Source organism: Cyprinus carpio, chromosome A6 (assembly GCF_018340385.1).
Source record: "Cyprinus carpio isolate SPL01 chromosome A6, ASM1834038v1, whole genome shotgun sequence".
NCBI lineage: Eukaryota > Metazoa > Chordata > Actinopteri > Cypriniformes > Cyprinidae > Cyprinus > Cyprinus carpio.
The window spans coordinates 3,171,375-3,185,030 of record NC_056577.1 but is presented as its reverse complement, the minus strand read 5'-3'; the positions used below and the strand labels follow the sequence as shown (position 1 = coordinate 3,185,030).

At 36.5% G+C, this 13,656-nt stretch overlaps 1 protein-coding gene across 8 annotated transcripts in view; it reads left to right on the top strand.

The window, feature by feature from the left end:
* Positions 1-936: 936 nt before the first annotated feature.
* LOC109112947 (receptor-type tyrosine-protein phosphatase F-like) overlaps positions 937-13,656 on the top strand; it is a 196,808-nt gene continuing 184,088 nt past the window's right edge. For 3 of the 8 annotated variants that reach the window (XM_042757541.1, XM_042757554.1, XM_042757542.1), the window contains exon 1: positions 937-1,272. The gene's annotated coding sequence lies outside the window, so the exon portion shown is untranslated. The remainder of the gene's footprint in view (positions 1,273-13,656) is intronic. The other 5 variants (XM_042757558.1, XM_042757557.1, XM_042757556.1 and 2 more) reach the window with 2 other exon arrangements.

Sequence of the window (13,656 nt, the reverse complement as noted above, 5' to 3'; positions counted from 1 at the left end):
TTCACCAGCTGGAAAAAAATAAAAAATAAAATTCTGAAAGTGACGATTTCCAACGATTCTATTTCTATATGTCTTTATCGTTATAGCTGTAGTGTAGACTCTGCTTTTCTTTAATAATTAAAAACCACAATTTTTTTCATTATCTTTATAGTCACTGGTATGAACAGGCCTTTAACACCTTAAATTTCCATATATTAAATCCATTAAATTAAAAGTAGTTCTGTTCCTTGAATCCGATTGGTCAAGCAGCATTCCAACAGTTCAAAAGCACTGGGACTTTTAATTGTTTGTATTTAAAAGTCTGTATTAGTGGTGGAGATTTTAGAGTGACTATTTTTGCAGGTTCAATCATTACGCCAGTAGGTGGCGACAAGTGACTTTTTGTTAAGTGAGTCATTGACGATTCGTTCACAAACACTGATTCCTTCAGAAACAGTTAATTCTTCTTTTGCTTCGATTGGTACTATTTTCGTTGTTGGTGCAAACAGAAATCAAAACGTGCATTTTAGTGTTCGTTTTATCCTGTCTATCTACTGCTTTTCCATGTTTTTCATCTATGCCAACGAAAATAATTCCAATAGGAGCCAAAACATTAAGCATTATGTGCCAGAAAGCGACACAGAGACCCCAAAAAAAATAAAAATAAAAAAAAATAAAAAAACAAGGAATAGCTTAGCAAACACTGGGGAACTAACGTTAGTGAGGGCTCGATGTTTTTTTCTTAAAATGAAGGCATACCAGCAAATAAAGCGCACGAAGCAGTTTGTCTCGACACGGCTCTCTTTTTTTCCAGGTGGCAATGATGACACAGTTTCTCGGGATGCCCTAGAAAACAGTGTACTATAACATGAAATACACACACACACACGTATACAGGACGCTTCCGGTGTCCGATGTGGAAAATGAAGCGCACCAGTGCGCGCGTGCGTGTGTGTTTGTGGGCGCGCGGCAGACTGAGCGCACATCCAGAGCTCGTGAGGCGAGCGCGCAACCTGTCCGCACAGCGCGCGAGGAGGAGAGAGCCGGTGCCGAAAATATTCTTGTTATTATTCTACGAAAACGGACCTTCTCGGGCACAACGCGTTCTTGAAGGATATATCATACTTGCATTGTCTTCTCTGTGCGCGCGCAAGTTGTCCGTGAAGAAGAAATTTCGGGATTTGAGTCAGGAGCTGCTGAACTGAGGAGTATTTGATCCCGTTTCACTTCTGAGGAGAAAATAGTCTCAGCTGATGCCAACGACCAGAAAAAATACCAATGAGGCGCTGAAGAGTAAGTTGAGTTTTTAACATCCCTGTTACCGTTCAGATGTGTTGTGGAGTTGTTTTATTTTATTTGGGAAGCACAGTTCGACCTTTCACTTAATTGACATTCATTGGAAGCTAATTTGGCTGTTATTTTTATTCTCTCTCTCTCCCTATTTTATTTAAAAGATATCATTCGATTAATATTTGATTAGCATGTCATATTAATATATAGTTTGTTAGGTTGTCAGCTGCTTGTTCTGTAGAAATGAGCTCGTCTTTTGGTCGCATATCAGCACTGGTGACAATTGTCAGCTCTTTAACTTTAAGATTGAGATATATTTGTTATTAAAAAAATGTTTAAATCAGTTCGGAGACGTAACTGTGACCTGTTATAAAACGCGAATCTTAATGCTGTGTCAAGCACGTAACACAAATGAAGTGCGCGTGATTATTCTGATGGATTGCACACACTTATTCGTGTTGCCATTATAGATAATTATATGAAAGTGCAAAATGTGTAATGGACACACGGTGATGTGAAGAGTTGCCGTGGCTTGTTGGTTATGTGATGAGCTGTCAGTTTGGGTGTCTCTGGATGAGAGAAACTGGAGAAACCCGAAGGCTGCAGCACTGAGTCATGGGCAGGTCCGCGCGCTCCATCTCTCCGTCTCAAAACGCATCTTCTGTTCAGTTCGCAAATTACATTTTCATGTCAAAGACAGATAGTTTTGGAGTATGGTCGTTCTGTTAATGCTAATTTCAGTGGATTAATAATTGGGAGGCGCAACCCCAGTCTGCTGCGAGACATAGCCTACTATAAAACAAACCTGTGTAAATAGACACTGGAGACGCCACCACATCAAAAGACGACACGATGACTAATTATCTGCATGCAACTTCAAACCCCGGTTTGGGCTATAACCTTAGAAATGAAATGATCAGGATGGAGGGTATTCATTGCAATTAATACAAGTGAAATGTGCTTCCTTATTCCTTTTGATGTCCTGTATATATATGTGTGTGTGTGTGGATGTAGATTTATTTTTGTTAAATATCCAGTAGCAGTACACTTTGATGTCCTGTATATGTGTGTGTGTGTGTTTGTGTGTGTGTGTGTGTTTTGTAAATACTTGAGAGAGAGAGAGAGAGAGAGAGAGAGATGCAGAAATTATCCTGTCCAAAACATAGAGAGAGAGAGAGAGAGAGAGAGAGAGATGCAGAAATTATCCTGTCCAAAGCTTTTTCCCCTCCTGATCTGAAGATGTTTCTCCAGTGTTTTTGGCTTGAAGATTTGGCTCTAACCCCATAACAGTGTACACATACAAAAGCCATTAAAAAAGAGGATAGGTTGTCTCATCCATTTTAAATCTGCCATTAATTGCTGAATTAAGTGCCTTTCTGTTATGGGAAAGATAAAACTGTGCAGTTGTTACAAGCTATTTCTTCCAGACTTGACCCCTAAAACTGGCCTTTGTTGATGTATCCCAAATGCAGTCACAGTAACTGAGTCATATTAAACCAGTGCATTTAAATGTCACCACATGAATCATATTTATAAGTTACCTTACAAAACCTTTTTAACAATGGTGTTTCCTGGTTGCTTCACGGGAAGTAGGCTTGTTCTCCAAATCCAACATTGATTTTGTTTATTTTTTGGGGATAAAATAAGCCTTCTGCTAAATGAGTTTGTGAAATATGTGAATTTGTCTCTAAATGTAGGATTCCCTTATCAGTGTTTATTGTTGATGCGCACCAGGCCTGGCCATCTGTATCCGTTTTGAACCTATGGCCTAAGCTGATGATTTCCAATTCTGGGTGGAGATGTGGAGGCCGCAGCAAATGCAGAGAAAACAGCTTCAGCTAATTAGATGTTGGAGAGCTGCTCTTTTACTCCATCCAAACAGCATTTTTCTCTTGCTCTCTCTCTTTTAGCAGCTCTGTCCATGCTCATTCAGGCTCTCCATGCTGATAAATGATGTGTAATTTCAGTAATGAGTGGGAGTGTAAACATATGTGGAGAGAGGTAGTTTTCCCCCCACCTTTATTTTATGATGTACCACAGTCTCTCCATGTCATGACAGGGTGATGCAGCAGGTAAACCACCTCACAGTAATGGCAAGTGCAGCTACGCATTGAACATCTATCTCTCTAGTAACGAAGGTATCTGAAAAACGACTTGGATGACATATCGTGAGGTCAGTGTTTGTGCAGATTGAAAACGTGACTGGTGCATTCTCTGGCTTACACATTTCATGCTCTGTATTTCCTGACAACCGTTTTGTGCATCACATATTATAAGCTTGTAAACTGCATATGGCATAGCGGTTCATGAGGAAAGGGTTAGATGACCGTTAGTGCTTTGTATAGCATGAGGATTGACCAATCTGCAGACCAGTCATGGCACTCACTTTTCATTCCCACCAGTGCACTATAACAGAGCAGCCAGGGTTTTCAATTACCCTTGCTTTTGTTTGTTGTTCGACCAGAGTCTGGAAGGCAGTTCTTTTGTTTCATCCCAGCATAGATCAAGGGCCAGACTCAATCAGCAGGACTTATAGACAGGGACAATAGTCACAAGCTGCTACAGAACAAGCAAAGGACAACAATCTGGTCTGCAATATATGGGCCATTCATATCATAGGTCCGTTTCATAGTGTATTAGTGAAGCAGCAACATTACTGTAATTGAGCCATTAGATATGTTTACATGCACTCATTTTCTTCAGGCGGAATGAATCCAATCTGATTTCAGATTCTGAGACTTTTGTTTATATGAACTCTGAATGCTGCAATCCGATTAGTTTACATGTGCATTACATGTATTCCAAGCAAAATTTTTTTTTTTTTTTTTTTTTATTTAGTCCATCAAAACTGGAGAAAGAACCACAGTAATACCACCAGATGCGGTTGACACTTTCCATTTATGTTAGAAGTGCATTTTAGCAAATATTTAGTAAATATTCAGTCTCATCTGACCAGTTTGAAACACATAAATAAACAGCCATGTTCGTGTGATGTGAAGTGTATGTAAACGTTCACATCACGGCACTGCACATGTGCATAAGATTTCTTTGAAACCGATGAATGAGAATTAATTTGTTTCCTATTTATTATTTCAGGTCTACACCACCCCTTTCAATCTGATCGAAATGTAATTTTGATTGAGCTCAATTAGATGTTTACATGAAGGCTTTTCAGTCCAACTGAGCCACCAGTCCTATTATAAACAGATTATTTGAGTGTTGTAGATGTAGCTATTGAGAATTATTACAAGCTTCAGATTTTCTCTGAAGACATTCAGCACATTAACCAGAACTGTTTTCATCTTTGTTAAAGTTCTGCTTTTAACATTTTAATCTCTGACCCATGTATTGCTGCACTGTATTACAGCACCATTTCAGTGACTGCTGGGGAATTTCTAGCTGTTCACTCAGTTGAAAGGAAAAACAAATGATAGATCGCTTGCGGTTGTCACAATTAACAATAACACAAAACATACAGACAGTTTGGAAAGCTGCCTAGAGGCCAGTACTAAAACACATCAGAAAATAATACACAGTAAACAAACTGGTTTTGATATAACACGGCTCTGTAACTTTGGACACCAGCAAGCTGTGAGTAATAAGCTTTCACACTGAAATCTGGGATACGTTTTATCAGTTTTGTTTTGTATAATTTTTACTGGCAAACATAATACTTAACAAGACTTAAGGTCTTTGTGGACAAATAGACTTGTTTAGTTGAATTTACGTGTTTTTGTGCCATTGTTTTGTCTCGAGATACACACCAGTAATATTTTTTTCTAAAGAACATTTATAAAAGATACTTAAATGTCCTAATTGAACTGTAGCCTAAACTTGGTTTATTCTAAGCCCTAAGTTTTAGTCAATGAAGTGAGGGAGGAGTTTACTTGCACAGCACCTAACCGCTGGCCTCTGTTACATATACACTCTGTCTATATGAAAACTGCTAAAAGCAAACTAAAATATTATAACAGTGAAATTCCTAATAGTAATTCCAATAATTGCAATAATGTTTCTCAATTTAAACAACAGCAGTTGAGTAAGTGCATTTATTCAGCAACCACAATCGCAAACAAAATAGTCAAGATCTCATGACAGAACACAGACTGGCTGAATCACACTTTCATTTAAGCCAATCATCGCACAAAGAAATAGATAAACTCCAGCTGTTTTTCGGTGTTTCCGGATCATCGTCGGTGCTTCCGCAATGAAGAGAAAGTGTGTGCGCATGGTTGCCAGATTGAAAAAAATTAAGAAAAACACCAGTCAGAAAATGTTTCCTTTTAACAAAGTTCTGATTTGGGGATTTGAACTCTTGATATCTGGCAACCGTACACATGAACGCTTACTTAGTAGAGGCATGTACAGCATTCCGAAATAATATTTTTTTGATGAAAAAAACAATTAATAAAAATTTTTTATAGTTTTTATTTTTTAAAATACATTTTAAAAACATTGCATGTTGATGGTTGTCACAGTTATCGTTTATTGACCTTATTGTCGTCTTGTCATCGTCTCATTTTAGTCATGGGAAAAAAGCTTGTCATCGAACAATTTTCATCATAGTTTTTGTTAATGAAATTAACACTACTGCGTATGTGCAGATTCTCAAGTTCAGTGCATTTAAATAAGGTTGAGTGGAAATATAGTTTGCAAAGCTGTTTTGTTCAGTATTTAATTGTCATGACTGTGTTGTTTTTTTGTTTTTGTTTTTTTTAAATGGTTTCATATTCAGCTATTTATCAAAACAGGCAGGTGAAAATTACTTGCAAAAGAGGTAAATGAGAAATCTGAAGTAACAGACAGGAAAGCAATGAGCCAAACGACACAAACACTTTTTGCATTTATCACTTTCATTCAGAACAGGCTTATTTAATAGGGCGGCCTTTGATGAAATTGTCTCTTTCTCACCCTTGTCTGTGCATCTATTAAAGACTGTGAAGGACCTAAATATGCATCTATGTGAGGAGCATTAAGAAGTCTATTAGAACAAAAACAACTTTTTAGCATTTATCAACACTCTACAATGTGAGGAAATCCCTTGCATATGTGACTAAATCTTCACTCTGGGCAAATATATGATGTCTAACATTAACCATTGGCTAATAAATTCTTCGATTTTACTCGCCAGTGTGTGAGTTGGAGGTCAAGTATAAGTTTAGCACAGATAGATTTTCACTTGCCGAACACTCTGAGCACTTCAGAGTTTCACTCTCCGTCTGTGCTATTGTTCATTTCATCTCAATGGATGTGCATGCACCTGTATTTGAAGTACCGTAAACTAGTGTGAAGGCTCACTACTTGCTGTAACTTTGCTGAGAGCACTGTTTTTCACACACACGAAAAGGAAAAAGAGAGAGAGTGAGAGAGTCTTACATACCATGCAGAATTTATGCTTGTAAACAGTATTCTTTGGTGATGAAATGACGTTGATGCAGTTTCCTGTCAGAGTTATTATTAGTTCATTTCATTTTTTTTACAGAAACAGTGAATGACAAACAATATCTTAAGCACCACCACCAGTTCTAAGTTCAGTTAAAATGACAAATATGCATTCATACTTTGTTGCCAAATTCTAATTACTAAGTTTCTATCATTAAATAAGGTTTGATTATCATAATATCATATAATAATACTTGAAATAACCTTTAAGATTGTGCATACTGTAGTGTTATTGTTGCTAATAATTTATTCATTTTGTTTCCACCTTCAGTTGAAGGTGAACATTTTGATGTGGTTCTTTTAACGTAATATATGATGTTGGTTAAAAACAGAATTGTTAAAACACAGTGGATAGGATCTAGTTTTTGACATGCATGAATCATGTGCAATACTCAGCTGTATGATTCGTTGAACGATTCAGTCTTCTGAAGTCAGTACTCTCATCTAATGTGCGTGACACTTTGTTTTTTCTTTCGTGACATAAGAGTCAAAACAGTAACTCTCCATTGAGGTAAAACTTACGAATCCTGTCCTGCAGGGTTTATTAACATGTAGAGTGAAGATGACGAAATGACGTTGATGCAGTTTTATTTCATCTGTCTATTTTCAGCATTGTGTAATTCTTTGTAGAAGCGGTATAGGCAGAGAAATTTGTTTTTTTTTCTGTCTGCATCGTGAGATCTGCTCACGCTCTGCATATCATTTGTTGTCATGAGAAAGACTGACTGGTGAAAAATACTCTTCTGTCAGGCCCTACTGAACATTTCCAACAATGCCTCAGGAGACATATATCCCCTCCGCTGTTCCCTTTAATGAAGAACACTTTCCCTACCTTCTCTCTCACTTTTTCACAACTTTTCAGTGCATGTGCAGTAGAGAGAAACCAGTAAAAATGATCTTTTAGACTAATGGCAGGTGTGATAACAATGCTGTTGGTACAATAGTGCAGGCATCTTTTCTTTTTTTTTTCTTCTAGTTCAGTGATGGTTAGCAAGTTGTTAAAAAATGATGTCGCTTCTTGATAAATATTTCCTCTCGTAATTTGATTGTTTACATGTATAGCCTAGATCCTCTGCAGCTGCTTTTATACTTAAACGTGCCATGTCTTTTTTTAAATTTAATTAGATAATTAATTATATAATTCCCTAATACAACCATAAAACAATTAGACAATTAAAATCACTCGTAAATGTACAAAAAAGTTTATATGTAGTGCATATAAGTGTGCATATTCTTTGAACACATAAAATATATATATATATATACATACACACATATAAATTAAGTCTGATCATTTAACAAGACAGATGGGTATGATTTTGCCAATGGGAAAGTCTATGAAGGTCTGTCCAGGAAATAAGTGTAGAGTGTTTTGGAATTGAACTCTTCAACTAATAACTTTACACCACAGAATAAAATTGACATTTTAATTTCAAAGTTTATTCACAAGATAAATTCAGTACCATAAAAAAATATATAATGGTTTTGACAGTACAGCTAATTTTGCTTTTCTAGCAGTTATTCTCCAGAGACTTGACCCATCGCATCCTCAGCATTGGCTTCTAGCTGAGTGTAATCCTGGTTCAACAGGAAGAATAATTTTACTTTGGTCTCTGGATGATGAGAGCTGCTATTACACTGACATGTGCTGATTAAAGCTTTCTGGCAACACATAATGGGAGTCAACTTTTGTAAAAGCCGAGTGGATATGTGGGCTTTTGGGAAAACAAGACATCTTCAACATCCTGTTGTACGTATCAGATTCAAATTGTATTATGAATATTTACAGTAATAACCCATAATTATAGGACATGCTGGTCTGTTCTGATTTGCGGTTATGAGCAGCAGGAAAACATAGTGCTAGATGCATATAATAAAATGCAATTAAACTGTGAACTAGGCTATAGTTAACAATAAAGGGTTATTATAGTTATCTAAAACTAAAACTGAAACTAAAACCATGTAGAAAAAAAATTGTTACTTGAAATAGAATAAACACTTTATATTTCAGCTAGTTGCTAAGGCAGCATTTGTCATTTTAATTTTGTTTTTACTTGATGTATAACTAAAATAACTAAAACAAAAACTGAAATAAAGGAAATTAAAAATATATAGACATACAAAAGTACTAAAACAAAAAAATGCTAAAAATTACAAAAACACAACAAAAGTACTAAAACTTTCACTAAAATTAAATCGAAAATGGAACACATAAAAATAAAACTGATTCAAAATATTAATAAAAATTTTAATAGTATCTCACTTAAAATAACTAGGCTGCATCCAGTCAAACTATACTGCATTATCACACATACAAACCAATGATTAATGCGTTTGCTATGGTGCTTGGAAAATCCTATATATGTGAACATACAGATAACGCATAATAAGGCCACTTACAGTGAAAACGGCGCTTCCTCAGTTGTATCCATGAATCATCACGAGCATTCAGTTCAACTGAATATCTTTAGGCATATTAAACACACCAATGTCGTGTTGACAGTTCCCTAACAGCGTTTCTGTTTGAGGGAACAAAGCGTAGATGGACTGTCTTTTTATCTTTAATCCCAAGCTCGTTGATTAGATTGTCTGAGACTGAATAAGTGTCGGATGACTTTCATTACAGTCATTAATCCATCAGTTATGTTTCAGAGGCTCTGACATGTCTCAAATTAGGATGGACCGCAATGCAACTCAGGTTTGATGTTCTGACTGTTCATATTTGTAGGTACTCAGACCGATTCGTGACTACATGTGTGTATGAGCGTGTGTGCTTTATGAGCCGTGTCCTTTGAAGGCGATCTGCAAGTGACCAGCCACTCTGTCTTTTTATGGGAGTTTTATGGAGCCTCTCCCAGATGGTGGATAGATAGGTGTTAGATTGTGACTGCTATAATAGGCCACAGGACAAAGTGGTCCATCTCTGGCCTTGACACGCTCTGGGGATTGAAACTCAAGAGTGTATATATATCAAGCCACCACTGGTTAATAAAATATTCCATCATATCTGTCAGCAGCAAAGCTTTTTGTGCTTGAGTCTGAAGTGCCCAAGGCTATCTGTGAAGCATGGGGACTGATGAAGTCATTGTTTCTTTAGATGTGATAATCTTAAATCATCAATTTACACTGCTTACAGTAGCTTTATATCCTTTCCAATAAACATGTGAACTGTGAAGTAAACAACCATGAACCACAGACTTTATGAAAGCTGTCCTGTTATTATTATTATTATTTTTTATTTAATTTTATTATTATTATTTTTTTTTTTACATCGTTAACAACCATAAACCCTTGGTCGGAGATTTGAATTTCCCTTATGTAAGTCAAATAGATATAAGAATTATTTTATTTTTGCAAAATCATATATAAAAATAGTTGATTATAAGTGTTTATGTTATGTTTATGTTGTCATGTGTACATATACTGCTGTCATAAATGTACGTATACTGCTGCTGTCTGTAATTAACTGAACTGATTTTAAAAGTTTTAAGTTAGTTTGTATGGCATTTATTTTTCTAAAATAAAATCGCATATTTCAGGATGAAGAGCTGCGGAGAACACAAATAGATGTGATAAAGCCGTTATAGGAAGTAGACAGTCATTAACCACAGACTTCCTAAAGGTTTTTAAAAATATATAATTTTAACATTTCTGCTTTCACTTTTTATAAAATTTAGTTTGGTAGTTCCTTCTTTTATAAAATGGCATATTTCTGGGTAAAGAGCTGTGCAGCATACACATAGATGCATTAAACTGTCAAAGGCATATTCTTATGTCAAAATGATGTTTGATGTGTGTATTGTGTTTGTATCAATTAATTTTTTGATGTCAAAATCAAATAAAAAGCAGTAATTGATCTTTTCAAATCTTATGCAAGCACTTTTTATTGCATTATCTGATTTACAGAATGAGTAGATTTTGATAGTTATCAGCATGTTTTTGTGCATGTTAACACACTCATGATGGATAGATAAAAGCAGGATGTCTTCAAAAAGAAATATGTGCTATTAATGAGCAAATCCCACCATGCACTCAGTCTGGTTATGTTTTAATTAATCTAAGCATGTTGGCACTGAGCAATGGGAAATCTCCCCCTCCTCAACCCCTTTATCCCCTCATATTCTGAAGAACCCTAAACCTGCCCCGCAGGTGAGCATTGATGAAAGAAGCGAATGATTCATGAGCTCAACTGCCTGCCTCCCCCTCCGAGACCCGGTCAACTGCAGGCATTATCAGTAGTAAATGGGTCTGAAAACGCTTCGGCCAGGACAGGCCGTACGGCATGTGATTTATTGGCCGTGATGCTGCAAATAGTTAGTTGTGTTACCAGAGGGATATAAGCATTTTCATGGCCACAGTTCAAGTTTATTTCAGACATAAATTCTGGGAGACATGGAGAGGGAAAAAGCCTCTGTAAATTTATGACAAGAGAGATGTTGTTTGCAAGCAGCCAAAAGGAAGCGTGGTTTTAACAAACCAAGGACAAGGATGAACGACTGTTTTGTTCTCTTATCTTACGTTTTGTCAAGAGCTTCGTTAAAGATGAAAAACAAGAACATTTGCTAGAAGACCTTAAAAATAACATGGGATGGTGTCTAAATCCTCAAAGTTGAACTTTGAAGTCAAACCAAAAGAACTGAGCTTTCTAGAAAATAAACTGCATGCCCCTGCTGTTTTGATGCTGTTTATTGCTTTTTGCAGCACATTTGTTTCATGCACCATGGAGAACAATTAACATTTGAACTTGACACGCTGCAAGCATGTGAAGGGCAGAACAATGGTGAAGGATATTGGTGGCAGCGATCAGTGCGTTGTCAATGAAAACATCACTTCAGCTCTTTGGTCCTTCTCTTTGTCTCTCTATATCTATTCTTGTTAATGTTTAGAAACTGTGATCAATGTACGTGATCGATCTCCTGAACAGCTGGACGGGATCACATTTCCTTTCCACTTTACAGCATGTCTCAAGGGGTGGGAAACATTTCCCTCACTTTAGACATGGACACGATGATCCTGTTTACTGGCTGACTGAACCTTTGTATTAATTATTTACCTCACATTGCGGAACAAATCATATTATCAGAGAGAAAGCACTCAGGACTGTGCTGTGTTTTGAGGAGAATCCTTTCACACATCGAATTTAAACCTCAGTTGTGTGTTTGTATTTGTATCCTTGTTGACCTTGAAATGTCTAAGTTTGAATTTGAATTCTTATAATGTTTATCCTTTGCGTTTGCTGATAGTAGCCAATTTTCCATAGTGCTGTGGGCTTTTTATATCTAGAAATGTAGGATTCAAAGTTGTGTTCAAGACTAGTTGTTTGACAGACCTAGCCTGTATTATATATATGGCAGCACTTCTTGTTAAGTTTTATATTTGCTGAAAGCATCAAATTCTTCCTCAATTAACTTGGGATATTTTAAACTTAAAAGCAACGTTCAGCCAGTTTCAGCTGTTTCCATGAAAGAACATCAATATAGTCAGATCTGAGCCTTATGCAAAACTCTTTTTAAATCTCTCACCACAGATTTGAATTCTGGATAAGACTGATCTCTCTGTATCACAGTGTTACCAAGGGCTGACATTCCCTGACCATACATACAAACACTCCACAGGATAAATACTTAAAGGAACAGAGCGTCTTCACTGTAGTCTTGTTTGAAATGTCACAGTTACTGCAGTTCTTTTAACTAGAGTTAGTCATTAAGTACTTTGTAGACTCAGTCCTGCACATGGCGGTTAGAGTTAAATGCCTGTGTGTGTGTGAGTGGATCCTTTTGGGCCATCTCTGTAAGTACTGTCTTTAGCTCAAAGTAATTTGTAGTGTGACACCGATCATTGTCATCAGAGAAACACCACAGAGAGCCCCAAAGAAGGCTAACTTAGATAAATTGCAGTTTCCCTTGGGCCTTGACAGTCTAAACTGCATCTTCCATAGATCAAGAATAAACACATTTGCAACACATTATTTTTTTTATAGCTAACGAAACAGTGCTGCGATTAGAAATGAGATTCTTGCAGCGCCACAGGACAAGCTCAAGCAATGCCAGGGTCATGGGTTCGATTCCCAGGCAATGCATAAACTGATAAAACATATACTTTAAATGCAGTGTAAATCATTTAGAATGAAAGCATCTGCCAAATACATGAATCTAAATGTAAGTGCATTTTAAAGTATGTTAAAGTTTGTAGCAAAAGTACTGCCATAGGTTCGATTACCAGGGAATGCATAAACTGATAAAATATATACTTTGAATGCAATGTAAGTCACTTAGGATGAAAGCATCTGCCAAATGCATATATCTAAATGTAAGGGCATTTAAAAGTGTGTTTAAGTTCCTAGAAATGGCAAAGTCATAGGTTCAATTCAAATGCATAAATATAATTGTATTCACTGTAAATCGATTTAGATAAAAGTGCTGTCAAATGTGTGGATACAGCTATAAAGATTTTGGTCTTTTGGCATTCTTTGAAGCACTATTGGTTTTGTTTCTTGGAAACATTTTTATTATAAATAAAAGACATCTATCATTCGACATACCAACTGATTTTGCATGTCCCCTGTTGCTATTCAGACAGCATCCCATAGACTGTCATCAGTTTTTTTTTTTACCAATAAGAGGCAGAACGATTTAATCACAAATTCACACAAGCAATATAAGCCAGCGCCGTTCTGTTGATATTTGTTGCTCCTGTTTTTGTTGTTCATGTGTCTCTGTGCTTCTACTTTGCATAGACTATAAGTCAATTTGTCTCTTCTCCCTGAGATTTACTACCTAAATTCTATAAACAAGCTTTCTGTTTTCATTCTGTATAAAAAGCGGTGATACTTGAGAAAGATGTCAGAGCATTCGTAATAGATTGGCTGATGGCAACTTGGTAGGAAAGCCTTGACAAAACTGTGATCCTATTTCAATTCTGACCAATTTAGCCGCGGAGGAGAGA